Source organism: Globicephala melas, chromosome 11 (genome assembly GCF_963455315.2).
Source record: "Globicephala melas chromosome 11, mGloMel1.2, whole genome shotgun sequence".
In the NCBI taxonomy this organism is placed as follows: domain Eukaryota; kingdom Metazoa; phylum Chordata; class Mammalia; order Artiodactyla; family Delphinidae; genus Globicephala; species Globicephala melas.
This window is the reverse complement of record NC_083324.2, coordinates 71,032,478-71,060,220: the sequence shown is the minus strand read 5'-3', so window position 1 is coordinate 71,060,220 and position 27,743 is coordinate 71,032,478. Positions and strand designations below refer to the sequence as shown.

The 27,743-nt window shown below is 38.5% G+C and overlaps 1 protein-coding gene and 1 pseudogene across 4 annotated transcripts in view; one reads left to right on the top strand and one right to left on the bottom strand.

Annotated features, from left to right (window-relative positions):
• The window catches only part of BICRAL (BICRA like chromatin remodeling complex associated protein), a 106,080-nt gene that overhangs the window by 37,593 nt on the left and 40,744 nt on the right, over positions 1-27,743 (bottom strand). The window contains exon 1 of one of the 4 annotated variants that reach the window (XM_060307417.2): positions 14,544-14,619. The exons of the other annotated variants lie outside the window; for them this stretch is intronic. The gene's annotated coding sequence lies outside the window, so the exon portion shown is untranslated. Of the gene's footprint in view, positions 1-14,543; positions 14,620-27,743 lie in introns of those variants that run through there. 4 annotated transcript variants of the gene reach the window in all.
• LOC115860686 (mitochondrial inner membrane protease subunit 1 pseudogene) lies at positions 11,734-12,250 on the top strand (annotated as a pseudogene).

Here is a 27,743-nt window from a genome sequence, read left to right as displayed (position 1 = left end):
TAGTGAGAGTGTAAACTCACGTGACCTCTGGAGAGGGCAATTTAGCAGTCGCTTTCAAAGTTTTAAGGGCACAAATCACTTCACCTAGCAAATATTTCCAGGTACTCGTCCCGCAGATATTCTTCTACATGTGTGAAATGATATGTGTATAAGAATATCCAGTGCAGCATGATTGGTTTTAGCAAAAGACTAAAAACCTCGATGTCAGGGGTAGGGGGTTTCTTCTTAAGGTGATGGAAATGTTGTGTAATTAAACCACTGAATTGTACACTTTACAGGGTACATTTTATGGTATTTAAATTCTATTTAAAGCATTTTTAAAAACTCTATGTCCATAATGAAAGAGGTGTGTACCTTTCTTGTTCCTTTGATCATATATCTTTCTAAGTCAGTCTGTATAAATATGCCTCATTTTTCTTTGTATTTTATTTTTTACACTGCAGGTTCTTATTAGTTATCTGTTTTATACATATTAATGTATACATGTCAATCCCAATCTCCCAATTCATCCCACCACCACCCTCCACCCCCGCCACTTTCCCCCCCTTGGTGTCCATATGTTTGTTTTCTACATCTGTGTCTCTATTTCTGCCCTGCAAACCAGTTCATCTGTACCACTTTTCTAGGTTCCACATATATGCATTAATATACGATATTTGTTTTTCTCTTTCTGACTTACTTCACTCTGTATGACAGTCTCTAGATCCATCCACATCTCTACAAATGACCCAATTTCATTCCTTTTTATGGCTGAGTAATATTCCACTGTATATATGTACCACAACTTCTTTATCCATTCATCTGTCGAGAGGCATTTCGGTTGCTTCCATGACCTGGCTATTGTAAATAGTGCTGCAATGAACACTAGGGTGCATGTGCCTTTTTGAATTATGGTTTTCTCTGGGTATATGCCCAGTAGTGGGATTGCTGGATCATATGGTAATTCTATTTTTAGTTTTTTAAAGGAACCTCCATACTGTTCTCCACAGTGGCTGTATCAATTTACATTCCCAACAACAGTGCAAGAGGGTTCCCTTTTCTCCACACCCTCTGCAGCATTTGTTGTTTTTAGATTTTCTGATGATGCCCATTCTAACTGGTGTGAGGTGATACCTCATTGTAGTTTTGATTTGCATTTCTCTAATAATTAGTGATGTTGAGCAGCTTTTCATGTGCTTCTTGGCCATCTGTATGTCTTCTTTGGAGAAATGTCTGTTTAGGTCTTCTGCCCATTTTAGGATTGGGTTGTTTGTTTCTTTAATACTGAGCTGCATGAGCTGTTTATATATTTTGGAGATTAATTCTTTGTCCATTGATTCGGTTGTGAATATTTTCTCTCATTCTGAGGGTTGTCTTTTTGTCTTGTTTATGTTTTCCTTTGCTGTGCAAAAACTTTTAAGTTTCATTAGGTCCCATTTGTTTATTTTTGTTTTTATTTCCATTACTCTAGGAGGTGGATCAAAAAAGATCTTGCTGTGATTTATGTCAAAGGGTGTTCCTCCTATGTTTTCCTTTAAGAGTTTTATAGTGTCCAGTCTTACATTTAGGTCTTGAATCCATTCTGAGTTTATTTTTGTGTATGGTGTTAGGGAGTGTTCTAATTTCATTCTTTTACATGTAGCCGTCCAGTTTTCCCAGCATCACTTATTAAAGAGACTGTCTTTTCTCCATTGTACATCCTTGCCTTCTTTGTCATAGCTTAGTTGACCACAGGTGTGTGGGTTTATCTCTGGGCTTTCTATCTTGTTCTATTGATCTATGTTTCTGTTTTTGTGCCAGTACCATACTGTCTTGATTACTGTAGCTTTGTAGTATAGTCTGAAGTCAGGGAGTCTGATTCCTCCAGCTCCGTTTTTTACCCTCAAGACTGCTTTGGCTATTCGGGGTCTTTTGTGTCTCCATACAAATTTTAAGATTTTTTGTTCTAGCTCTGTAAAAAATGCCATTGGTAGTTTGATAGGGATTGCATTGAATCTGTAGATTGCTTTGGGTAGTATAGTCATTTTCACAATATTCATTCTTCCAATCCAAGAACATGGTATAGCTCTCCATCTATTGGTATCATCTTTAATTTCTCTCATCAGTGTCTTACAGTTTTCTGCATACAGGTCTTTTGTTTCCCTAGGTAGGTTTATTCCTAGGTATTTTATTCTTTTTATTGCAGTGGTAAATGGGAATGTTTCCTTAATTTCTCTTTCAGATTTTTCATCATTAGTGTAGAGGGATACAAGAGATTTCTGTGCATTAATTTTGTATCCTGCAACTTTACCAAATTCATTGATTAGCTCTAGTAGTTTTCTGGTGGCATTTTTAGGATTCTCTATGTATAGTATCATGTCATCTGCAAACAGAGACAGTTTTACTTGTTCTTTTCCAGTTTGTATTCCTTTTATTTCTTTTTCTTCTCTGATTGCTGTGGCTAGGACGTCCAAAACTATGCTGAATAATAGTGGTGAGAGTGGACATCCTTGTCTTGTTCCTGATCTTAGAGGAAATGCTTTCAGTTTTTCATCATTGAGAATGATGTTTGCTGTGGGTTTGTCATATATGGCCTTTATTATGTTGAGGTAGGTTCCCTCTATGCCCATTTTCTGGAGAGTTTTTATCATAAATGGGTGTTGAATTTTGTCAAAAGCTTTTTCTGCATCTATTGAGATGATCATATGGTTTTTATCCTTCAATTTGTTAATATGGAATATCACATTGATTGATTTCCGTATATTGAAGAATCCTTGCATCCCTGGGATAAATCCCACTTGATCATGGTGTATGATCCTTTTAATGTGTTGTTGGATTCTGTTTGCTGGTATTTTGTTGAGGATTTTTGCATCTATTTTCATCAGTGATATTGGTCTGTAATTTTCTTTTTTTGTAGTATCTTTGTCTGGTTTTGGTATCAGGGTGATGGTGGCCTCATAGAATGAGTTTGGGAGTGTTCATTCCTCTGCAATTTTTGGGAAGAGTTTGAGAAGGATGGGTGTTAGCTCTTCTATAAATGTTTGCTAGAATTCACCTGTGAAGTCTTCTGGTCCTGGACTTTGTTTGTTGGAAGATTTTTTATCACAGTTTCAATTTCATTACTCGTGATTGGTCTGTTCATATTTTCTATTTCTTCCTGGTTCAGTCCTGGAAGGTTATACCTTTCTAAGAATTTGTCCATTTCTTCCAGGTTGTCTGTTTTATTGGCATAGAGTTGCTTGTAGTAGTCTCTTAGGATGCTTTGTATTTCTACGGTGTCTGTTGTAACTTCTCCTTTTTCATTTCTAATTGTATTGATTTGAGTCCTCTCCCTCTTTTTCTTGATGAGTCTGCCTAATGGTTTATCAATTTTGTTTATCTTCTCAAAGAACCAGCTTTTAGTTTTATTGATCTTTGCTATTGTTCTCTTTGTTTCTATTTCATTTATTTCTGCTCTGATCTTTATGATTTCTTTCCTTCTACTAACTTTGGGTTTTGTTTGTTCTTCTTTCTCTAGTTTGTTTAGGTGTAAGGTTAGATTGTTTATTTGAGATTTTTCTTGTTTCTTGAGGTAGGCTTGTATAGCTATAAACTTCCCTCTTAGAACTGCTTTTGCTGCATCCCATAGGTTTTGGATCGTAGTGTTTTCATCGTCATTTGTCTCTAAGTATTTTTTGATTTCCTCTTTGATTTCTTCAGTGATCTCTTGGTTATTTAGTAACGTATTGTTTAGCCTCCATGTGTTTGTGTTTTTTACGTTTTTTCCCCTGTAATTTATTTCTAATCTCATAGTGTTGTGGTCAGAAAAGATGTTTGATATGATTTCATATTTCTTAAATTTACTGAGGCTTGATTTGGGACCCAAGATGTAATCTATCCTGGAGAATGTTTCGTGCGCACTTGAGAGGAAAGTATAATCTGTTGTTTTTGGATGGAATGTCCTATAAATATCAATAAAATCTAACTGGTCTATTGTGTCATTTAAAGCTTGTGTTTCCTTATTAATTTTCTGTCTGGATGATCTGTCCATTGGTGTAAGTGAGGTGTTAAATTCCCCCGCCATTATTGTGTTACTGTCAATTTCCTCTTTTTAGTTGTTAGCAGTTGCCTTATGTATTGAGGTGCTCCTATGTTGGGTGCGTATATATTTATAATTGCTGTATCTTCTTCTTGGATTGATCCCTTGATCATTATGTAGTGTCCTTCCTTGTCTCTTGTGACATTCTTTATTTTAAAGTCTATTTTCTCTGAAATGAGTATTGCTACTCCAGCTTTCTTTTTTTTTTTTTGCGGTATGTGGGCCTCTCACTGTTGTGGCCTCTCCCGCTGCGAAGCACAGGCTCCGGACGCGCAGGCTCAGCGGCCACGGCTCACGGGCCCAGCTGCTCCGCAGCATGTGGGATCCTCCCGGACCGGGGCATGAACCCATGTCCCCCGCATCGGCAGGCGGACTCCCAACCACTGCGCCACCAGGGAAGCCCCCAGCTTTCTTTTGATTTCCATTTGCATGGAATGTCTTTTTCCATCCCCTCACTTTCAGTCTGTATGTGTCCCTAGGTCTGAAGTGGGTCTCTTGCAGACAGCATATATACGGGTCTTGTTTTTGTATCCATTCAGAGAGCCTGTGTCTTTTGGTTGGAGCATTTAATCTATTCACGTTTAAGGTAATTATTGATATGTATGTTCCTATGACCATTTTCTTAATTGTTATGGGTTTGTTTTTGTAGGTCCTTTTCTCCTCTTGTGTTTCCCACTTAGAGAAGTTACTTTAGCATTTGCTGTACAGCTGGTTTGGTGGTCCTTAATTCTCTCGGCTTTTGCTTGTCTGTAAAGCTTTTAGTTTCTCCATCAAATCTGAATGAGATCCTTGCCAGGTAGAGTAATCTTGGTTGTAAGTTCTTCCCTTTCATCACTTTAAATATATCGTGCCACTCCCTTCTGGCTTGTAGAGTTTCTGCTGAGAAATCAGCTGTTAACCTTATGGGAGTTCCCTTGTACGTTATTTGTCATTTTTCCCTTGTTGCTTTGGATAATTTTTCTTTGTCTTTAATTTTTGTCAGTTTGATTACTATGTGTCTCGGCGTGTTTCTCCTTGGGTTTATTCTGCCTGGGACTCTCTGCGCTTCCTGGACTTGGATGGCTATTTGCTTTCCCATGTTAGGGAAGTCTTCGACTATAATCTCTTCAAATATTTTCTTGGGTCCTTTCTCTCTCTCTTCTCCTTCTGGGACCCCTATAATGCGAATGTTGTTGTGTTTAATGTTGTCCCAGAGGTCTCTTAGGCTGTCTTCATTTCTTTTAATTCTTTTTTTCTTTATTCTGTTCTGTGGCAGTGAATTCCACCACTCTGTCTTCCATGTCACCTATCCGTTCTTCTGCCTCAGTTATTCTGCTATTGATTCCTTCTAGTGTATTTTTCATTTCAGTTATTGTATTGTTCATCTCTGTTTGTTTGTTCTTTAATTCTTCTAGGTGTTTGTTAAGCATTTATTGCATCTTCTTGATCTTTGCCTCTATTCTTTTGAGGTCCTGCATCATCTTCACTGTCATTATTCTGAATTCTTTTCCTGGAAGGTTGCCTATCTCCACTTCAGTTAGTTGTTTTTCTGGGGTTTTATCTTTTTCCTTCATCTGGTACATAGTCCTCTGCCTTTTCATTTTGTCTATCTTTCTGTGAATGTGCTTTTCGTTCCACAGGCTGCAGAACTGTCTGTCTCATTATTTTTAACGGCTGTGTAATATTCCAGTGTGCATGAATCATGATTTATGCTCCCAAGTGCTGGGTGGAGGCAGAATATATACATGTGTTTGTAAATATTCAGACCCTGAAATGAGGCACAAATAACCAGCAACACCAGCTGCTTCTGTGAGGGAATCTGGGTGGCTGGAAACACAGAGGAAGGTATACACTTCACTTATATGTCCTTTTGTACCTCTTGAATGTTATGCCACATGTGTGAAAGGCTTATTTTAAGAAATAAATACAATTAATATGGGAATTTCCTGGCAGTCCAGTGGTTAGGATTCTGGGTTTTCACTGCCTGGGGCCCGGGGTTTGATTCCTGGTTGGAGAACTAAGGTCCTGCAAGCCACACGGTGCCCCCCACACCAAATACAATTAATAAAACAAAGAGGATGGGGGAGACCCATGAAACACAAGAATCTCAAATCAGTCTCACTCTAGGTAAGCATACCAGAGATCAAATACCTGGAAAATTTTCAAGCAGCCTAGTGGCCTCAAGAATAATCTACATCAGCTATCTGTAAGAAATATCTTCCAGACAGTCTGATTTTCATTAAGATCACAGAAAGATTTTAAAGACCTCTAAGACAGGGATAAAAAGGAAGATGACAGGCTATTTAAAATGTTTTTCATACAGTGGGAACAGTCTGAGCTCTCATATCAAGAAATGTATTGGTTTCAAGAACAGCTATTTCAGGAAAGCTAGCTAAGCAAATCAATTCTACTGATTTAAGATATTATAATCTAGCAGCAGTAGAAGAAAATTTTTAAAGTCATACACAGGATTTCAAATACTTCACAAAATGAAATTTGGTATGTGACTGCTATAATGAATGATTCTCTTCTCTTCCTTATATGCCTCTCTGTTCTTTTTCTTCTTCCAAAAACATTACATAGTGAAAATGACTAGGAAGCTAAAACTTTAAAAGATCACCAAGAGTCAATATAATAGGCTATCTTACCAACATACAAAAAATTACTGACATTTGCTTTATTTGCACTAATTTGGTATAGCATCAGTATATGCCATAATTTCCCAATCATTTACAAACAAATTTACCTTTAAAAGGTGCTGAGGCTAGCAGAGGGATCATTGGGAAACTTTATTTAAGCAATCATGAGCTGTGGAATGGTTGCAGTGTTCTCATGTGATCTGTGCCTGAGCTATTCAAGGTATAACGAGCTGTAGTCACTTTTATTTTTACCCACATATTTACCAGTTCCAGTGCTGTTCGTTCCTTTGAGTAAATCCAATTTTCATCTGGTATCATTTTCTCCCTTCTGAAGGATTTCTTTTTTAAAAAAAATTAATTAATTAATTTATTTTTGGCTGGGTTGGGTCTTCGTTGCTGTGTGCGGGCTTTCTCTAGTTGTGGCAAGCGGGAGTTACCCTTCGTTGTGGTGCATGGGCTTCTCACTGCGGTAGCTTCTCTTTGCTGCAGAGCACGGGCTCTAGGCATGAGGGCTTCAGTAGTTGTAGCACGCGGGCTCAGTAGTTGTGGCTTGTGGGCTCTAGAACACAGGCTCAGTAGTTGTGGTGCATGGGTTTAGCTGCTCCGCAGCATGTGGGATCTTCCCAGGCCAGGGCTCAAACCCTTGTCCCCTGCATTGGCAGGGGGATTCTTAACCACTGTACCACAAGGGAAGCCCCTGGAGGATTTCTTTTAATATTTTTGTAGTACAGATCTGGTGATGAATTCTTTCAGTTTTCGTATGTCTTTAAAAAAAGTGTTTATTCTGCCTTCATTTTTGAAATGTATTTCATGGGACATATAGTTCTAGACTGAGTTTTTTCTTCTCTTTTGGATCTTTAAAGATATTGCTACACTGTTTCTTGCTTGCATTGTTTCCAAATAGAATTCTGCTGTCATTCTTACTTTTGTCTTTTTGTACATGATAGGTCTCCCCTCCCCACCCCACCCCCACTCCAATGCTTTAAACTTTTTCTCTTTATCACTGGTTTTAAGCAATCTGATTCTGATATGCCTTGGCATCATTTTCTTCATGCTTCTTGTGCTTGGGGTTCATTAAACTTCTAGGATCTGTAGGTTTATAGTTTTCCTCCAATTTAGAACAATTTCAGCCATTCCTTCATATATTTTGTGTCCCTACCCCTCCTTCAGGGACTCCAATTACCTACGATTATGCTGCTTGAAGTGGTTCCACAGTTCACTGGTGCTCTTTAAAAAAAAATTTTTTAAGTGTCCTTTTATCTCTCTGGCTTTCATTTAGGATAGTTTCTATTGCTATGTCTTCAAGCACACTAATTTTTTCCTCTGCAGTGTCTAATCTGCTTGTTAATTGCATCCAATGTATTTTTTATTTTCAAACATTGTAGTTTTCATCTCTAGAAGTTGGTTTTTTTTTAATATCTTCCATTTCTTTATTTAATATGTTCAATCTTTCCTCTACCTTCTTCAAATTATGCAGAATAGTGACAGCTTTTTAATGTCCTTCTCTACTAATTCTATCATTTATATCATTTCTGGGTCTTTTTCTACTGATTGATTTTTGTCCTCCTCATAGTGGGTGGTATTTTTCTCCTTCTTTGTATGCCTGGTACTTTTTTATTGGATTCCAGACATTGCTAATTTTACATTATTGAGTACTGGATATTTTTGTATTCCTATAGATACTTTTGAACTTTGTCTAGGACACAATTAAGTTACGTGTAAATGGTTTGATTCTCTTGAGGTCTGCTTTTAAGCTTTGCCAGTCTTTAGTCTAGGGCTAATTTTGCCCTATAGTGAGGCAATACCCTTCCGAGTACTTCACTTGATGTCCCATGAATTACAAGGATTTTTGCAGTCTTGCAGGTGGGAACACAAACTCTTCTCTGCCCTGTGTGAGCTCCAAGTGTTATTTCCTATAATGTTTTTGGTTGATTCTTTCCCATGACTTGGGTAGTTTCCCCACACACATGTACCGATCAGGTTACCAGCTGAAGACTCAAGAGAGACTCTCTGCAGCTCTCCAGGGTTTTATCTTCATGTAGCTCTCTCCTCTGGTGCTCTGCCCAATGAATTTTAGCCACTTTTACCCCCCAGCTGCATCAGCTCAACTCAGGAAGATTACTAGACTCCATCTGGATTCCCCTTCCCTGCGCTATGGCCTGAAAACTCCCCAGACGGAAGCTGGGGCAGTTACAGGGCTTACCTTATCTGTTTTCTATTTCTCATGAATCCCTGTCCTGTGCTGCCTGATATTCAATGTCTAAAAAACATTGTTTAATATATTTAATCTAATTTTTAACTGTTTTATGCAGGAAGGTCAATCCAATCCCTGTCATTGCATCTTGGTCCTATAGCGATTTTTAAGGTTTTGGAAGAAATCACTTTAGGAGGTAAGAACAGCTTATATGAGTTCATTAGCATGAATTATAGAATCAGAGCATCCTCAAAGGAGGAAAGGAGAAAGGGAGGACAGTAAATTGTAGTTTTATCCCCTGCCTCCTTCTGTTTTCTACCCTGAAGAATAGCTTAGGGAATGGGGAAAGCCGCTTCACTAATTACTACCTTTAATGAACTTGTTCAGTGGTTGAAAAGAATAAAGCATTTAAACAACATTTAGCACCCACTATGTGCCAGGTCCTCTGTTAAGGACTGGGAATATCAAATGAGTATGACATAAAATGCAATAATAAATGTAAATACCCTTAACATTTTTGTAGGACTGTAAAAGCAAGGCCAAGAAGTAAATTATTATGTTTAAGCAAACAATATTCTGATAAGTGTCATGATGAAAAAGTTACACCATAAAACAGTCACTTACCCAGGGCAAGTAACTGTTTACGTCATCTAAGATATAAAGTATTTTCATCTTATTCCTTTTACTATATTGTCACTGTTATGGACTGTTACATTTTATTTTTATTATTTTTTGGCTGCACCGTGCAGCACACGGAATCTTAGTTCACCAACCAGGGATCAAACTTGTGCCCCCTGCAGTGCAAGCATAGAGTCTTAACCACTGGACCACCAGGAAAGTCCCCGGACTGTTAAATTTTGTAATTGCAAGGCTGTGTCAAACTTCCTGGCACAGTTCCTGATTGTAAGGAACTCCCTTTCTTTGGGGAGAGAGATGCAACAATTCATCACAATGCAAGGTAAGAAGTGCTAGAGCTTTTGGCGGGGGTTCCCAAGCTTTTTCAGGTGAAGTCGCTGGTCATTTTTTTTGTGAAATAATATGACATTTTACTAGGAGAAAACACTAGTATATTTTCACAATTATGCCCATTTGTAAGAAGAAGAAGCTGTCAAACTCAACAAGATGGGCTCTGAGTTTTTCCTTTGTTATTCAACCAAGACCTTCATTCTTTTTGTAACTAGCTAGAGCATACTAACAGCAAGGAAGAAAGGTGGAAAAAACTAAGAACATTATTAGGAGAAAAACTTAGGAATCAAAAAAAAAAAAATTCCAGGCCTTAAAGCTGCTTTAATTCCAACTTGGAATGAGGTGGAATAGAAACAAACCTAATATATTAAGCAATCCAGCTGGCTAAACAATGCACTAGAACATGGGGGGAAAGAGTGACCAACCTTGGGGGGTCAGGAAGAAGTCTGGCCAGGCTTTACAGGGGCTGGGGACATGTACAGGTCGGGGCGGGTGGGACACGGAATTTGGAAAGGGCTTGTTCTGGATACTGACATTGACTAGGCTTGTGATTACTGACAAATTCCAATCTCTCAGGGCCTGTTTTCTCATCTTTAAATGAAATTAATAGCCACATCAGTGATTTAAAAACTTTGATCCCCGGGGACCTAGGATTCTCTGAGGGGTCCAGGAGCTGTCTTGGAGGCCTAAAGGTTGGTGGTAGAGGCACTGTAATGCTCCACTTCTCCCCTTTAACTCAGTGATAGAACTCTTAACTGGGAGAAAAAAGTTTGAAAATCATTTAACTTATCCAACTCCAGAACTCAGTGATTTGTTGTGTGCTGTAAAGGAATGACCTTTAATGGTGGTCAAACTGAACATGGAAACACAAGGATCCACAGAAAGCAAGACATTCATGATTATTTTAGCAAGAGAACAGTGATGAATATATCAAACTTCTTTAAGATAAATTCCAACATAGTGCTAACGATCCTAAGTTTACTGACTATAGAACCATTAATCGTACACAGATTGGTGTTTCTCAAACTGGGATTTGCAGAAGTAATCTTGGGTGGTCTGAGTTCTCAAGTTGGAGAAACATCAACAGATTTTAAAACCAGCCAGAAACACACATGCTGAAAATTTTCAGGGCTGATAAAATTTCTGCTTAACATGTTTACTAAAAGCCTCTCAAAATCTTGAGATCTAATGGGAATCTACTGACAGAAGACCTGTGTATGCATTGTCTGACTGATGCAAAGATGGTCCTGGGGAAAACATTTCCAGGTCTCTCTTTATCCTCCTTTAATCTCAACTGCCAATGCTGTGCCAGGTTGGGTAGAGGAGGTCTAAACAAAGGATGGCATCAAAAGAGACTGTGGGTTGGGTCTCAAAAGTCTTTGAGGTGGTTCAAGAGATACCCAACTCTGGAAGTAACAAAGCCCTGCAGCGTGGAAGGATGCACTTAACTGCCTACTCTCTCCCACTGCACAGCTAGTGGTGGTAAAGAACTCTGGGTATTAAGTTATGGCTCAAGTATAGTGGACTAAAAGACTGACTTCAAATCTAAATGTTACTAACAGACTACCTTCTAGAAGCTTACAGTAAAAAACATATTACAGTGCTACCATCAAAAGTAGGAATCTTGTCATATTCATCTTCATATCCCCAGCAAATAGCACATAAACAGGTATAATAAATACTTAATAAATATCCCGGGTTTAGATGTAGGGCAGCTGTGGAGAAAGAGCCACCTGAGTGCTGGGCGAGAGCCTTCCAGGGTTCTTTGGGGCTAGAGGAATCTTGAAACCATGGATCACCTATATATGTTTTGAGACATGCTTTAGATGTTTTTTTCTGGAAGCCCTGCAACTACCGTAAAAATTGAATGTATTGTTGAAAAGACATATGGCCAATGGCGGCAGAGTCTGCATAGAACCATGCTTCGTGGTGTTCCAGGAAAAACCTTTCGGCTTGTTGGTTATATTATTCAGTCTGGCTGTATAACTCATTGTGTTTTTGAATACTCTGGTGGTGTTGTCATGTGTTCTGAACCATCAATAGAGCTTAAAATTCAGAATTCAGATATTGTCTTTGCAGAAAATTTTAGTCGACATTTTTATGGTATCCAAAGAGGTGACACTGTGATTGCAAAAAGCCCGAGTGATCCAAAATCAAATATTTGTAAAAGAGTAATTGGTTTGGAAGGAGACAAAATTCTTATCAATAGTCCATCAGGTTTATTTAAAAGCACAGTTATGTGCCAACGGGTCATGTTTGGTTAGAAGGTGATAATCTATAGAATTCTAGATTCCAGGTACTGTGGACCTGTTCCATATGGACTAATAAGAGGATGTATCTTCATTAAGATTTGGACTCAATGATTTTGGATTTCTACATGACAGCCCTAATGGCCACAGATTTTCTGATTGGCAAGCATTTATTCTTTTGATTTGATTACTGTCTTCTGTTCAAGTGAATTTATTATTGTCACTAAAACCACGTACTTGCTAATAAACTATTTGCTATTCTAAATAAATAAATAAATAAATAAATGTAGGGCAGCTGCATTTTATGCAAATATTGTGTTCCCAAAGGCCTTGCCTTAAAAACTCACATAATTCTACTTTAATCCTGAAAAAGAAATTTATAATTTCCCAAAGTCCATCAGCATTGAAAATTTGCTATTACATTCTGTTAAAATTTTTTTTAAGGGTTTCCCTGGTGGCGCAGTGGTTGAGAGTCCACCTGCCTATGCAGGGGACGCGGGTTCGTGCCCTGGTCCAGGAGGATCCCACATGCCGCGGAGCGGCTGGGCCCGTGAGCCATGGCCGCTGAGCCTGCGCGTCCGGAGCCTGTGCTCCGCAACGGGAGAGGCCACAGCAGTGAGAGGCCCGCGTACCGCAAAAAAGAAAAAAAAAATTTTAAGGTGTAACAATGAAACTTGGGTTACATTTTTAAAAATAACTCATATCTTTTAGAGATCCCATACTGAAATAGGTATGAATGAAGTAATACAATGTCTGGGATTTGCTTCAAAATAATATGGACTGGGGAATTCCCTGGTGGTCCAGTGTTAGGACTCCACGCTTTCACTGCCAAGGGCATGGGTTCGAATCCTGGTTGGGGAACTAAGATTCTGCAAGCTGCGTGACATGGCAAATAAATAAATAAAATGAAATATAATAATAATAATAATATGGACTGGAGTTAGTTATTAAAAACATGGAAATCCGTCTCCCCTGCCCCCTCCAGAGATTCTGATTCACCAGCAATCTGGGGTTACTATGGGGTTTTCTCCCTGACCCCCTGAGGTTGGTCACTCTTTCTCCCCCCATGTTACAGCACACACTTGGGCACATTTCAGGCAAACTGGGGAAACTGTCCCCAACTGCAGGCAGATGGGACCTGCAAACAATGGCCTCTGGTCAGCTCAGAGACCCAAATCTAGGCTGCCAACTTTCCAAACTCAGGGGAAAGGTAGCTTCTTGGTAATCTGACTAAAGGAAATGCTGTAGGAGAAACTTTATTTGAGGATTCATCACTCTCAACCACCTTCAGTACCAGTCCCTTTCCACTACTTCCCCTCAAATAATTTATTTCTCCCTTCCTCTCTGTACTGTATTTATTCATATTTACATTACGATGTCAGCTCCACCAGGGCAGAGGTTTGTCTGTTCACCGATGAACCTCAGAATAGTGTCTGGCACGTGACAGGAGCTCAATGAACATGCCCGCCAGTTTTATTGAGATATAATTGACAAATAAGATTGTGTAAGTTTAAGGTGTACAATTTGATGATTTGATATATATCTATATTGTGAAATGATTACCACAAACACATCCATCCCCTCATATAGTTAATTTTTTTTTTTTTGGTGTAGTGAGTACTTTTAAAATCTACTCTCTCAAGAAATTCCAGGTATACAATATAGTATTGGTAACTATAGTCACCATGTTATACATTAGATCCCCAGAAATTATTCATCTTATAACTGAAAGTTTGTACCCTTTGACCAACATCTCCCCATTTCCCCCACCCCCCAGTCCCTGGCAACTACCAATCTACTCTGCTTCTACAAGTTCAACTTTTTTAGATTCCACATATAAATGAGATCATACAGTATCTGTCTATCTTTGTCCAACTTATTTCACTTAGCTTCTGTTTCATCCATTTAGTCACAAACAGCAGGATTTCCTTCTTTTTTATGGTTGAATACTATTCCACTGTACGTATGTATATATCCAACTATCTATATATTTGTATTTATATATAACAATTTCTTTATCCATTCATCCAACAACAGACATTTAGGTGGTTTCCATATCTTGGCTATTGTGAATAATGCTGCAATGAATCTGAGGGTGCAGATATCTCTTCAAGATAGTGATTTAATTTCCTTCAAATATACATATAGAAGTGGGGTTACTGGATCATATGGTAGCTCTATTTCTAATTTTTTGAGGACCCTCCATACTGTTTTCCATAGTGGCTGCATCAATTTACATTCCCACCAACAGTGCACAAGGGCTCCCTTTTGTCCATATCCTTGCCAACACTTGTCATCTCTTGTCTTTTTGATGATAGCCATTCTAACAGGTGCGAGGCGGTATCGCACTGTGGTCAATGAACATTTTTTGAAATGAACTTATCACCCTTTCCAATATGTTGGTCACATGATGGCAAGACCTGCAACAGGATCAGGCATACCAGGGAAAGTGTGCTTATTCCCTTTTTCTTGAAACTTACTTCAGTTTTCCAAGAAAGCATGCTTACTTTGGACACCAGGTTATTCCTATGGGAGAGCAATCTAAAGTGGAAAACAAAGAATTATATTTAAACCTAGAACATACAGTGGTGCTAAAGTTACTTCCCACTATTCCCCTGCACACTATTCTAGCCAAACTGCCACTCTCCTAGCCCCCAAACACAATGCACACTTTCCCAGCATCTGCCCTGGTTCAGGTGACAATTTTATCTGAAATGCTCTTCTTTCTCTCCTACATCTACTGAAATTCCATCCGTTATTCAAAACTTAGTTTGAATCTACCTCTCTGAGTCTTTCTCTGACAACCTTGGGCTGTCTTTTGGATTTTCTACCGAGAATTCTAAAAGCACCAACCATGTCTTTTGACATTGATCAGCCACTGTTCTGTGTGATTAGCTTCATTATACCTATCTTCTGTACCCAACTAAAGCAGAGCCCAAATTTAAACAAAAACAGTATAAAGTGCTACAAGAGTACAATGAATTCTCCCATCCTAAGGCCAAGCAACTTTTAGACTGCATGGCTTTTCGGCATTAGCGAACTTAAAATTCTGGCCCATTACAATAGGCTCTGGCCTCATTTTGTACCTTAACCCACCTCACCCTCCCCTATATGGAACGCTTGTTTCTTCGCCATCTTGACCATTTGATGTCCCCCAAACTTATCATGCCACTTTTTCTATTCTTTGGCTTTGCACTTGTCCCTTTACTTAGAAGACAAAAGATCTTCCCGCCCATCTCCAAGTGGTCAACTGAGAATACCTTCTTATCTTTTAAGGCTTTGAGTAAAATGATTTTGCCTTTCATTTTTTAAAAAAATCCTGGGACCTCCTTATCTTTTAAGACTTTGAGTAAAATGATTTTGCCTTTCATTTTTTTTTCTTTTTTTTGTGGTACGCGGGCCTCTCACTGCTGTGGCCTCTCCCGTTGCGGAGCACAGGCTCCGGATGCGCAGGCTTAGCGTCCATGGCTCACGGGCCCAGCCGCTCCGCGGCATGTGGGATCTTCCCAAACCGGGACACGACCCGTATCCCCTGCATTGGCAGGCGGACTCTCAACCACTGCGCCACCAGGGAAGCCCTGCCTTTCATTTTTAAAAAAAATCCTGGGACTTCCCTGGTGGCACAGTGGTTAATAATCCACCTGCCAATGCAGGGGACACAGGTTCGAGCCCTAGTCCAGGAAGATCCCACATGTGGCGGAGCAACTAAGCCCGTGCACCACAACTACTGAACCTGCACTCTAGAGCCCACAACTACTGAACCTGCACTCTAGAGCCCACAACTACTGAGCCTGTGCTCTAGAGCCCACGAGCCACAACTACTGAGCCTGCGTGCCTAGAGCCTGTGCTCCACAACAAGAGAAGCCACTGCAATGAGAAGCCCGCGCACCGCAACAAAGAGTAGCCCCCGGTCGCCACAACTAGAGAAAGCCCACGTGCAGCAATGAAGACCCAATGCAGCCAAAAATAAAATTAACTAATTAATTTAAAGAAAATCCTGAAGCAAAATTAATTGCTCATTTATTTGTATCCCTAGAGCACGTCTGACATGTTACTAGATCTGACATGTGTGTGACAAAACTTTGCTTTTCTCACTCCCTCATTAGCTTACAAGTTCCATGAAAGCTGGGTCAATTTTGTTCCATCTTCATGTTACCAGAGTTTAGTGCAATGCCTGATACAAATGTGCCAAATAAACATGTTTTACTCTGTACTTAAGTAAAATTTTGGTCTTAAAACTAACTTTTTCAGGAGTGATGTCAGTTCCTTATCATTTGGTTTCCAAGAATATTCAGCTAGGCTACACAGGAGCACTTTAGCACAATCATAAAACACAGGATTCGGATGCAGGCTGGTCATCCATTGTCCAGGATCCACCAGCTTATGCTGGGCCCTTATGTATTTAGCCAGGCATTCCTGCCAGGGAGAAAAAGGCTTTCAAGGTCAACTGATTCCCCATCTGATCAGACAGTTCAGCTCTCTGAGGCATATGAAAATGTCATTTTTTTAAGATCCATATGACAAAAAAATTGTGTATCCTTCCATAATAACCTAATTAATATTTAATAAACCTCCTTAAAACAGGGATTTATGCACTGAACATAAACACAAAATAACTCCTGGAGTCCCAAAATCTTGAGCAGTAATTTATATTAATAATAGTTGTGTTCAGAGACTTCCCTGGTGGTCCAGTGGTTAAGAATGCGCCTTCCAATGCAGGGGGACGCGGGTTCGATCCCTGGTTGGGGAACTAAGATCCCACATGCTGCAGGGCAACTAAGCCCGCGCGCTGCAACTACTGAGCCCACCCGTCACAACTAGACAGAAGCCTGTGCGCGGCAAGGAAGAGCCTGCACGCCTTAATGAAAAGATCCCACGTGCTGCAACTAAGACCCGACACAGCCAAAAAAAAAAAAAAGTTGTGTTCATCAAAAGACTCAGAAGTAAAAGTCTAAGATGAAGTCTCTGTCACAGCCATGTATGGCTTTGTGAGGGCATCAACACTAGACCTTTAAAGAAAAGAAAAAAACTCTGCAGTACAGGAAAAACAGATGCTCTGCCAAAAATGTTTTCATAATTTCTTTACTGTGTTTTATAAGAGACAAGATTTTAATGACTATGGAAAACAGTAAACAGGAAATGACTGAGAAATGACCAAGAAATACTGCTGTCCTGATTGCTATTAAATGTTAAATAAAATTAAGTTAAAACTATCTTTGTGATAATTCACAATACTGCACTACATAGAATAATAAGTACTAAAAAGATGAGTCAGTTCTTTTCAGTTACACTACTCAATTTCAAGAACTCTTGTATTATACTTCCAAATAAAAGGTGAGTTTCTGTTTTAATCAGTGATTGCCATATTTATTACTTTCTTCCACTAAAAATAAACAATCATTCAGAGAATTGGCTCCCATGACAAGCTGACTTAGCAAAAGGAAGCAATGCCAACATTGAAATAAACACTCATGAAGATGAACCTGGTCATGCATCAACCAAAAACACATTAAGCCAAAATTTTAGGAATAGGAATTAAAAACTAGAAAGCCAAAAGTAAGTCTTACTTGCATCCTCTCCATAAAAACAAACTACCTAAATATTAAACACAAACGGCTCTTGACACTTTTTAAATTTTTAGTTTCATTCAGAAAAAAGATATCTTTTATTAAATGGAGATTTAATGAGTCATTTGTGTTTTTTTTCTAATTGAAAGGGATTTCTTTTAGAGAGCATTTTAAATGAAGTGAAAGAAAAATCCTCCCAATGCGTTTTTTTCCTGCTTTTAAAAACAATGGATATTATTGCACAATACCGGTCATAAACAGAAAAAGGACTGCTGTTTGCATTTCCATCTTACAATCACAAAATTTACTAGAGTACAGTATGGTAATAATTAAGCTATTAAAAAATAAAAACTGCCTGATCTTTCTCTATATTTCCTCAAATGCAATAGGACACCATTGCTCTGTGTTAGTGCAGTTTGTACATGTTATTGTTTCTATGTATGGAACTGCTTTAAAAAATACTTGGAAATGGCAGTAATTATAAATAAAAAATCTTTTTCTTTTATTGAGCTTTAGTATTAGCAATCTGGTTAAAGTTATCATGCAAACTCTTGACTCTCACTGCTCTCTGTCAATGAGTAACATTCAAAATATTTTGGTTTTACGGTATGTTCCAAGAAAAACAAGCCCTATAAAAACAACTAACAATATTAAACAAAATTCCATTTTACAAAGTCAATGATGTTACCAAGGAAGAGATGCTGAGGATTCTCTTTTATAAAAGCAGGCTCAAAAGGAAGATGTGTGCATGAGTCAATTTTTTAAGGAGAAGAAAATAAAAGGAAACTTTTAAAGCTTAAAAACGATTTAAGAAAGAATACGGGCAAATATATATGTAGCATATTACTCCAAGAAAGATTTCCCAGTTTCCACAAAAATTTTAAAGAAGCTGAATTAATCTCACTCTTCTAAACTCCGTTTAAGAAATATAAACTTCTATCTAGTGTGAAATCTTTTACAAACTTTAAGAAATGCCATGTGGACTGGAATTTAAATTGATAGTTTTTTCTATCAAAAGACCATAAGATACAGAGTTTCAGTTGAGGAAGATGAAAAAGTTCTGGGGAAAAACGGTGGTGACGGTTATACAACAAAGTGAATGTACTCAATGCCACAGAACTGTACTTAAAATGGCTAAAGGGCTTCCCCGCTGGTGCAATGGTTGAGAATCCACCCACCAATGCAGGGGACATGGGTTCAAGTCCTGGTCCAAGAAGATCCCACAGACCGCAGAGCAACTAAACCCGTGTGCCACAACTACTGAATCTGTGCTCTAGAGCCCGCGAGCCACAATTACTGAGCCCGCACACCACAACTACTGAGCCTGTGCACCACAACTACTGAAGCCCACACATCTACAGCCCATGCTCCGCAACAAGAGAAGCCACCACAATGAGAAGCCCACGCACCGCAATGAAGAGTAGCCCCTGCTCGCCACAACTAGAGAAAGCCCTCGCACAGCAACGATGACCCAACACAGCTAAAATTTTTAAATAAATAAACAAACAAATAAATAAAATGGCTAAAATGGTAAATTTTATGTTATGTATATTTTACCACAAAAAAAGAAGAAAGCATCTCTGAATATTCCGACTTAAAAAAATACCCAAAAGGGTTTATTTGAAAATAACTAGCTGTACATCTATGATTAAAAATCTTAAAAAATTGCAGAGGAAGGAACATTCCCAAACTCATTCTATGAGGCCACCATCACCCTGATACCAAAACCAGACAAAGATACTACAAAAAAAGAAAATTACAGACCAATATCACTGATGAAAATAGATGCAAAAATCCTCAACAAAATACCAGCAAACAGAATCCAACAACACATTAAAAGGATCATACACCATGATCAAGTGGGATTTATCCCAGGGATGCAAGGATTCTTCAATATACGGAAATCAATCAATGTGATATTCCATATTAACAAATTGAAGGATAAAAACCATATGATCATCTCAATAGATGCAGAAAAAGCTTTTGACAAAATTCAACACCCATTTATGATAAAAACTCTCCAGAAAATGGGCATAGAGGGAACCTACCTCAACATAATAAAGGCCATATATGACAAACCCACAGTAAACATCATTCTCAATGGTGAAAAACTGAAAGCATTTCCTCTAAGATCAGGAACAAGACAAGGATGTCCACTCTCACCACTATTATTCAGCATAGTTTTGGACGTCCTAGCCACAGCAATCAGAGAAGAAAAAGAAATAAAAGGAATACAAACTGGAAAAGAACAAGTAAAACTGTCTCTGTTTGCAGATGACGTGATACTATACATAGAGAATCCTAAAAATGCCACCAGAAAACTACTAGAGCTAATCAATGAATTTGGTAAAGTTGCAGGATTACAAAATTAATGCACAGAAATCTCTTGCATTCCTCTACACTAATGATGAAAAATCTGAAAGAGAAATTATGGAAACACTCCCATTTACCATCGCAACAAAGAGAATAAAATACCTAGGAATAAACCTACCTAGGGAAACAAAAGACCTGTATGCAGAAGACTATAAGACACTGATGAAAGAAATTAAAGATGACACCAACAGATGGAGAGCTATACCATGTTCTTGGATTGGAAGAATCAATATTGTGAAAATGACTATACCACCCAAAGCAATCTACAGATTCAATGCATTCCTATTAAATTACCAGTGGCATTTATTACAGAGCTGGAACAAAAAATCTTAAAATCTGTATGAAGACACAAAAGGCCCCAAATAGCCAAAGCAGTCTTGAGGGAAAAAAACGGAGCTGGAGGAATCAGACTCCCTGACTTCAGACTATACTACAAAGCTACAGTAATCAAGACAGTATGGTACTGGCACAAAAACAGAAACATAGATCAATGGAACAAGATAGAAAGCCCAGAGATAAACCCACACACCTGTGGTCAACTAATCTATGACAAAGGAGGCAAGGATATACAATGGAGAAAAGACAGTCTCTTTAATAAGTGGTGCTGGGAAAACTGGACAGCTACATGTAAAAGAATGAAATTAGAACACTCCCTAACACCATACACAAAAATAAACTCAGAATGGATTCAAGACCTAAATGTAGGACTGGACATTATAAAACTCTTAGAGGAAAACATAGGAGGAACACTCTTTGACATAAATCACAGCAAGATCTTTTTTGATCCACCTCCTAGAGTAATGGAAATAAAAACAAAAATAAACAAATGGGACCTAATGAAACTTAAAAAGCTTTTGCACAGCAAAGGAAACTATAAACAAGACAAAAAGACAACCCTCAGAATGAGAGAAAATATTCGCAACCGAATCAATGGACAAAGGATTAATCTCCAAAATATATAAACAGCTCATGCAGCTCAATACTAAAGAAACAAACAACCCAATCCAAAAATGGGCAGAAGACCTAAATAGACATTTCTCCAAAGAAGACATACAGATGGCCAAGAAGCACATGAAAAGCTGCTCAACATCACTAATTATTAGAGAAATGCAAATCAAAACTACAATGAAGTATCACCTCACACCAGTTAGAATGGGCATCATCGGAAAATCTACAAACAAATGCTGCAGAGGGTGTGGAGAAAAGGGAACCCTCTTACACTGTTGGTGGGAATGTAAATTGATACAGCCACTATGGAGAACAGTATGGAGGTTCCTTAAAAAACTAAAAATAGAATTACCATATGATCCAGCAATCCCACTACTGGGCATATACCCAGAGAAAACCATAATTCAAAAAGACATATGCACCCTAATGTTCACTGCAGCACTATTTATAATAGGCAGGTCATGGAAGCAATCTAAATGCCCATCGACAGACGAATGGATAAAGAAGATGTGGTACATATATATAATGGAATATTACTCAGCCATAGATAGGAATGAAATTGAGTCATTTCTTGAGACGTGGATGGATCTAGAGACTGTCATACAGAGTGAAGTAAGTCAGAAAGAGAAAAACAAATATCATATATTAACGCATGTATGTGGAACCTAGAAAAATGGTACAGATGAACTGGTTTGCAGGGCAGAAGTTGAGACACAGATGTAGAGAACAAATGTATGGACACCAAGGGGGGAAAAAACCGTGGTGGGGTGGGGATGGTGGTGTGCTGAATTGGGCGATTGGGATTGACATGTATACACTGATGTGTATAAAATTGATGACTAATAAGAACCTGCAGTATAAAAAAACAAACAAACACAAAAACTAATAGTAAACTTTCTTTGGGTTATTTGTATGGAAATATGTTAATATAAATGTTTCAGACATTACATGAAATTTCTAAAAATCTTATATGTTCTGGTATAATGTTATAAGTCATAATTCTAGTTATTACTTTAAAATGTGTAACTCAGAAATAACTAAATTTCCTTGTCAATTGCATTATTATGAACTTTCATCAAATCTTTAACCGTGGTCATCTTTAAGTCTTTTGTCATTTACAGACAGTTCTGGACTCTGATGCTTTTGCAAAAATGTTCCTATAAAAGGGTTTCATCTTCAAGGAATTCATGGAAAATACTCTGACAAGTACAGGTTTCTGGTAACTGACTAAACTGCTCAACTGAATGAATAAGCATTTTCAGAACTCTAATGGAAAACTGATGAATTCATAAAAGTCTAACAAAAGATCAAGATGAAAAAAAAATTAATTACATGGGACTGAGTGAACTGATGAGGATGATTATAATTTTTGTGACTTTGTTTGAATAAAAAAAAAAAATCCCCCCCCCCAAAAAAATCTTTCTATTTCTGGAAAAGTATTCTCTCCCTCAAGCTGGAAGCTTCAGGACACATGCTCACTGAGGGAAAATGAGGGACCTATGGCACATCAGTTAAAATTAACCTCAGCAAACAGTGGGGTGAAAGAAGCTGAGGCAGATCACCCCACAACTACCAAGAGGCACAGATGTAGGAAGAAATCATCCCACAAAGGAAGGAGGAGGGTTCTTAACCCTGTTGTGCCTTCTGTCTGTCTGGCGAGGCTTATGGATCCCTTCTCAGAGTAATATTTCAAGATGCAGAGTATATGGAAGATTTTTAAAAAGTTATAAAAATATTTAAAAATTGTAATATAGTTATATATGTGGTTCTTCATCAATGCATTAATATACTAGATGTGGTGGTGAGTCTAGTAACTACTATCATTTAGGAGATAGTAATCTTTCAAGATACCTGCAAATGTAATGTGATAAACAATATTTCTACTGGTAACATTCCCCAGGCACTGTTAATACTACAGTGACTGGTGGCCTCCACTCATAGATTTAGGAAATAACAAATTTCAATTGGAGTCTAGTGAAAATAACATGCAATTTTTTTCATATCCAAGTTCATGGGCCTCCCTCTCCCTAGTTCTCCCTAATTCTAACCACAGATCCTTTAGGGGTCAGTCCATGGAGCCCTTGTACTGTTGGGGTCCAGGACAGTTGTTCAACATGTGAAACAAATAAACTCAATCCAGTAACAAATAACAAAGGAATTCTGAACATCTGAATATAATTCACAATATATTTTTAAACTTGCTAAGCACACAATGGCCATTTCTACACACTGTTTGGATGTACATTTTTGCAATGCAAAGATGCTGAAGGTGCTGCCAGATGCACAGGATGGTAGCAGCAAGCTGTCAATTTCAACAGTGCAGAAAAGATACTCTTCACTATCACCAAAGATACCAAAGAATGCCCTGAGAGAGGAAGGTGAAGTATAACCTAGTTTTCTGCAAGCTTAGTAGAGGGCAACAGAAATGCATTTTACAATTAAAAAAACCTGACACTGCAGTGGAAAAGCCCATCAACATTCTCCACCTTGGACCAGAGTGAGATACAAAGGTAAGTTTCATCTGATAAACATGCAACAGTCCTTTCTGGAAAGCTTAGTCAAAATTCACATCTTTATTCTCCCAAATGTCCACTGTAGAAAATAGCCACATAATCATTTACTTTTCTAGTTTTTACATGAATGCTTGGAATTGAACAGACATGTAAATTAACACCTTTTTCTATACTCACTTCTGGGCTATCCTGCTATAGATTATTGAACCTTCATATAAGAGTCAAGTAACTTAGAAACAGCCTCTGGTGATCTAAGAATAAAACACTATGTTTCGTTTTTAAGGCCAGCTCAGTGTAATTAAAAAAATTTTTTTTGGACTTAAAACCACATCATTCTGAAGTGGCAGTCACATGTGCTAGAAGCAAGTGATGTCGGGAAACTGCGTAACTGGTTTCGAACACAGTCCCAACTTCTGAGAGATTTGTGCCACAACACAACCCTTTTCCTTAGGAAAGAGGTGAAGACTTTTCATTTAGTTTGACCCTCTTCTATCACTTCTGGGTCATTTAAAATAGGATAGATCCATAGCTCTATTACCGCCATTATTCAGTATCGTTCTTTTGAACAAATTAGAATAAATTTTTTTTGCTTCATTATGTCTTCATAGTCTTGCTTTTAGAACACCTTATTTACCTCTCTAAATATTTAAGTTCTTCAGTTTTGCTTCACCTAGTAAAATTATTTTTCTATGAAGGTTTGTCATTATTTAACTTTTTCTTAAACTTCTAATGAAAGCTTGCAAATTTTGTTAATGAGTCTCATATCATTAATATCATAATTTTTCTTTAACAAATTACATTAAAATAGCATGGGGCTTCCCTGGTGGCGCAGTGGTTGAGAGTCCGCCTGCCGATGCAGGGGACGCGGGTTCGTGCCCCGGTCCGGGAAGATCCCACATGCCGCGGAGCGGCTGGGCCCGTGAGCCATGGCCGCTGAGCCTGCGCGTCTGGAGCCTGTGCTCCGCAACGGGAGAGGCCACAACAGTGAGAGGCCCGCAAACCGCAAAAAAAAAAAAAAAAAAAAAAAAAGCATGATATATTAAGCAGAACTGTAATTTATCATACTCATGAATGATAATGAGGGCTTGATTCAATGATCATTTATTTATTAAAATAAGCCTGTGATGGAAGGGCAGGGTAGAGGGTTAAAGAAAACACAAAAAAAGCCCCACACAAGTGTGTAATATGTCCCAGCTCTCAAGTAGCTGATAATCTTATTGGAAAGGCAAGACAGCTACATCTGAAATAATCTTCCAAACTGTAGTAAGCATTATCAATGTGCATGAAAATAAACATACACTAGCATGGATATTTACAGTAACATTAAGCCCTTTTTACAATTAATGATTCTTGCTATTATTATTACTATTACCTATTAAAAAATATAAATTAAATTAATATTATTAATATACCAAGGCGTATGATATGATAAAAACTGTAGTGGCAGCTAACATTCACTAAGCGCCTTCCCTCTGCCACACACTTTACACAGTCCTAATCCTTCTAATACAATCCTGCCAGGTATGTATTATTATCCCTATTTTTAGAGAGAATGTAAGACAGTTGCCCAACATTGCAGTTTGTAAGCAGCGAGACAGAAGTTTGAATTCAAATCTCTAATTCCCAAGCCCATGCTTCTCATCTCTGTGGGTGGAAACAGGATTTTTGGAAGGTCTGATTTCTGTAAATGTTTCCCATGCCAAAAAACAGCAGTTGAGAATCTTAAAACACTTTCTCCCACAGCAGAAAACCTCATTATTCCATCAATTACAATTCTAAAATTTTAAATCAACTTATTATAAGGTATTTTTGCTGAGAAAAGTGAAGCACATTATTGTAAATCTATCACTATAAAAAGTAGGGAGGGATTTCCCTGGTGGTCCAGTGGATGAGACTCCGACTCCCAATGCAGGGGGCCCGGGGTTCAATCCCTGGTTGGTGAATGCATGCATGCCGCAACTAAGAGTCCTCATGCTACAACTAAGAAGTCCACATAATGCAACGAAGATCCTGGTGCCACAGTTAAGACCCAGTGCGGCCAAAATAAATAAATAAAATAAGTAAATAATTATATTAAAAAAGTAGGGAGAAATATAAGTAAGGAGAAATACACTGGCACCGGCTTCGAGAAAAGGAGCTGTGGGAACATCGTAGCTGAGAGCAGCACTTTAGTCTTTTCCATGTAAGACTTCAGGGAAAGGAGTCCTTTAAACAAAAAAGGCTGGCAGAGGTTCCATAATGAAATAACTTTGGGAAGCGTAACATATCACATACCCGTCTCAGTGATTCATGATATACATCAGACCTCCTGCTTTTTATTTATTTATTTTTAAAGTCCTTCCTTCCTTCCTTCCTTCCTTCCTTCCTTCCTTCCTTCCTTCCTCCCTTCCTTCCTCCCTTCCTTCCTTCCTTCCTTCCTCCCTTCCTTCCTTTCTTCCTTTCTTTCTTTCTTTCTTGGCTCTTTGTTGTGGTGTGCAGGCCTCTCTCTAGTTGTGGCATGTGGGGTTTCTCTCTGTAGTTGTGGCGTGCAGGCTCCAGGGCGCGTGGGCTCTGTAGTTTGTAGCAGGCAGGCTCTCTCGTTGAGGCATGCCAGCTCAGTAGTTGTGGTGCGTGCGGGCTTAGCTGCCCTGTGTCATGTGGGATCTTAGTTCCCCGACCAGGGATTTAACCCGCGTCCCCTGCATTGGAAGGCGGATTCTTTACCACTGGACCACCAGGGAAGTCCCCAGACCTCCTGCTTTTTAAAAGTCACTGTTTCCCACACTGACTTTGTCACAGAACCCTCCATTCTCTCCCAACTCCACTCCCAACACCTATTAACTCCCGTGGGTCTAGAGCAGCACAGCTGTCCAATAGAAACACCATGAGTCACAAGTGAGAGCCACACATGAGATTCAAAATGTTCTAGTAGCTAAATTTTTTTTTTTTTTTTTTTTTTTTTTTGCGGTACGCGGGCCTCTTACTGCTGTGGCCTCTCCCGTTGCAGAGCACAGGCTCCGGACGCACAGGCTCAGCGGCCATGGCTCACAGGCCCAGCCGCTCTGCGGCATGTGGGATCCACCCGGACCAGGGCACGAACTCGTGTCCCCTGCATCGGCAGGCGGACTCTCAACCACTGTGCCACCAGGGAAGCCCTAAACTTTTTAAAGTGTAATTTGTTGTAATATACAGTTGATCCTTGAACAATGTAGGTTTGAACTGCGAGGGTCCACTTATACACAGGTTTTTTTTTTCCCAATACATTTACAAATATATACATGTAGAACATCATGAGCAAGACTTGTATGGAAGTGGATAGCCTCTCCTTACATAGGCATAAGGTGAGTGATATTTAATACAAAATTAACAGTGCTTGTTTTCTTACTGTTTTATAACTTTGCTTTCAAAGAATTACATTACTGTGGGACTTCCCTGGTGGTCCAGTGGTTAAGGCTCCGTGCTGCCAATGCAGAGGGCGCAGGTGTGATCCCTGGTTAGGGAACTAAGATCCCACATGCTGTGCGGCAAGGCCAAAAAATTTTTTAAAAAAAAGGAATTACATTACTGTAAAGTATGCCTCTTTCTCTCGTAATCGGAGACCTGCATATCAGCCTATCATAATAGGTAAGTGGTTTTTTAGAAAAATATAACAATGTTTCCAATACTGTATTATGAATATGACTGTAATACTATATGCCATAAACATTTTATAATGAATGATTCATTCATTCATTCATTTTATAATGATTCATTCATATAATGATTCATTCAGCCCACAGAGGCTGGGCTACTGTGAAGCAATCGTACAGGCCACCATAAAGCAATCGTATTGCTGCTTTTTCTTTACCAATGCATGAATCACTATACCCATACATAAATATAAATTTCTTTTTCACATTATCTTTTCATTTTTGATGTCTAGTGTTAGAGATACATGTAACATCTATAGTGTTTTGTATTATATAAGACAATATTGATGTAGGTACTGACAAGACAATTCATCTTGTAAACAGACGTCATAAACTTAATGGTATGGATATATGCAGTATAGTACTCTAAATAATGTATTTTCTCTTCTGTATGATTTTCTTTTCTTTTCTTTTTTTTTTTTTTTGCCTCGCTGCGTTACCTGATCAGGGATTGAACCCGAGCCCTCCGCAGTGGAAGTACAGAGTCCTAACCACTGGACCACCAGAGAATTCCCCCGTGTATGATTTTCCTAAAAACCTTTTCTTTCTTCTTGCTTACTTTTTTTGGTAAGAATTCAGTATATAATAAGTATAACACACCAAATATACGT